A 2923-nucleotide genomic window follows, 5' to 3' on the forward strand; every position below is an offset into this window, starting at 1 on the left:
AGATTTAAGTCCCATATTTAGCTACAAATTCTTTTCTACTGCTCCTCACTTTGAAAGGAAATTCATTCCTACAGATTCAAAACAAAACAAAACAAAAACAAGTGAGGGATGAGTAAATTGCTTATGGCTTGAAGATTGTAGTTTTTTGTCAGAATGAATAAAAGCCATTTGTTCCAATTACCCCATAACTGAGAAAAATGAAACAGTTTCAAAACGAATTTCCATGCTCAACTTCTATGAATCAATTAAGATACTTGAGAAAGTAAGCACCTTAAGAAAAGCAGAATTAAGAATAATAATTCTTCACTCTAACTTCAAAAACCTAGCTACAGTTGGTCAGGGCACTGGAATGACACAGAATTGGGCATAGTTAGGAAAAGAATCAGAAGAAATGAGCCAACATGTATTCAACCCTTCAAACGTGCTAGACATTCTTCCCATTCAGATCACCATGGATAAAAAAAGAAATTTACACAAATCACAAGTGGATATGAAAATGAAATCATTACCTTACTTACAGCTCCATAAAGTGGTCATTTAATGAAAATCATTTCAGCAAGTCCGTTTTACCTTCATTTTCTTTCCATCTAGAAATAAACATCCACTCCAGCTACTGGCTTCCAGGTTGGATGAGAGTGTTTTGGATCCCAGCAAGATGAGCTTGATTTTCCATGTGTCTTGTTTTCAGGATTTAAGCTTGTTCTTCCTCATCCTTTCTCATCCCAGAAACCTTCAAGCCCTCTCTCTTCCTCCTCTACAATCTCCTCCCCAATTTCATCTGCCTAAGAAAGGCACAGCTTCCCAAACTGGGTCCCTCCTCTCTTGCATACATATCCATTTCCTTGTGAGCTGCTTTGGGAAACAGGGATAAGAAAAACAGGAAAAGATGGAGACAGGAAGAAATGAGAAAACTCACAGGAATCCATGTTTTCTAGAATATTCTTTGTTCTGCCCCTGAAATTGTAACTAAGTACAGTTGGCATGCTACCATCTGCCCCTACAGTCACCCATCTAATTCCTTTCTTAATTCTATCCAGCGAGGAAATTCAGTCCTACTGATGTGATGTACACATCATTTGCAACCGGCTTCCGGTGCTCAGTTCTGTTCTGGGAAGAGGTCTCTGAAGACTCTCCAGCTGTTGCCTTCGGACTATGGCATCTCCACCTTCAGGTCCATTTGCACCCAGTACCTCTCCCCCGTGCCTGCTTGCCCCTTCAAGAGAAAAGAAAAAGAGACAACCAAGAATTTGAATTGGACATGTTAGAAGACCCTTGATCTTTTTGGTTCATCATTTGTAGAAAATAGGTGTAATAGAAGATATTCATAATTGCTGGAATAGTTAGGCATACACCTTGAATCTAGATAAAATTCAACCCAAGATGAGAATGGAAGAGGAGAATTGAAAAAGAAATATGATAAAAAAACTTTTTAATACATCATAAGAATATGTAAGAGCAGAATATGGAGAAATCACTGAAACCTGTTGATCAATGCAGCAGACAGGGAGAAATAGACCCTGTGCTAAGTAAGGGCTGGCAGGTGGGGACTGGATTGGCCTAGAGGACAAAGGAGGTTGGATACTGCCAAAAATAGATGATTTGCAACTATGAAAATAAAATCAACAAATCTCTTGTGATTCTATTTTGTGGGGTGAGGGAGGCAGAGTCTCATAGTAGAGGTGGGATTGATTGGGATATAACACATGTGTACAAGTGAACCAATGAAATAATCCCCATAAATGAACATAAACTAATGAAGAGAGAGGGGAGGGAGGGAAGGAAGAAAGGGAGGGAGGAAGGAAGGAAGGAAGGAAAAGAGAAAGAAAAGCAAGCAAGCAAGAAAAAGAAAGAAAGAAAGAAAGAAAGAAAGAAAGAAAGAAAGAAAGAAAGAAAGAAAGAAAGAAAGAAAGAAGAGAAGAGAAGAGGAAGGGGAGGAGAGGGGAGGGAAGGAGTGGGGAGGGAAGGGGAGGAGAAGAATGGGGAAGGAAAGGAGGAGAGGAGAGGGGAGGAGAAAGGAGGGGAGGGGAGGGGAGGCCAAAGGGGAAGGGAGAAAGGGAAAGGGGAAAGATTGATTTGTCTGTCTGCTGGTTTCGAGGTTGGGAAATTGAATGCAGTGCCTTACAGAGGTAAGGAAAGAGCTCTCCCACTCTGAACTCCACCCAAGATGCCTATGACTCCTGTTTCACCCAGGGGTGTCATTACCTTTCCAAGCTAAACAGGAGTTACCTTCCCCAACCTTAACCTTTTATCTAAATTGTATTTACTGTCCTGTGTGTTTCACGGTCATCCTTTCCATCTCACTCTTTCCTATTTTGTGTTAATCATGCCTGCCAGTGACTTTTGACTCATCTTAGGGAAAATAATTCCATGTCATCCTTGATGTGTCCTGGAAGAAACACACTTGCTGATGTTGCAAAGGTTTATTTTCTGGGGCCTAAAGTTTGGCCTAGTGGTAGAGTGCTTGCCTAGCATTCACGAAGACCCGGGTTTGATTCCTTGGTAAGACATGCACAGAAAAAGCTAGAAATGGTGCTGTGGCTCAAGGCCCTCCGTTCAAGCCCCAGGACTGGAAAAAAAATTTTTATTTTCTGTATTCCTTAATTTCATTTCATTGATGGCTCACTCTATTGTTTCAAGTCAATGTTGTTTCACATCACTTTTCATCCCCATAGCAAAGTTCCAGCTTGCATGCAATAAATGACTTCAATAAAAGGAAGGAAGATTTCACTTTATCTACTTTGTGTTCTTCCAACTTCGATTTCATCCTGTTCAGCATCAGGAGCCGGCAGCAGTCCCTCAGCTGGTTTCGCTCCTCCTTCGACGTCTTCCCTACTTCTCAAATCCATCTCAAGCCCTCAGCATGCTGACTGCTGGGAGATGTCAGGACTCAGAACAGAAGTTTAAAATTGTGTAAGAAATTACC

The sequence above is a fragment of the Megascapheus bottae genome, chromosome 4 (genome assembly GCF_031878675.1).
Source record: "Megascapheus bottae isolate mThoBot1 chromosome 4, mThoBot2.hap1, whole genome shotgun sequence".
NCBI classification, from domain to species: Eukaryota; Metazoa; Chordata; class Mammalia; order Rodentia; family Geomyidae; genus Megascapheus; species Megascapheus bottae.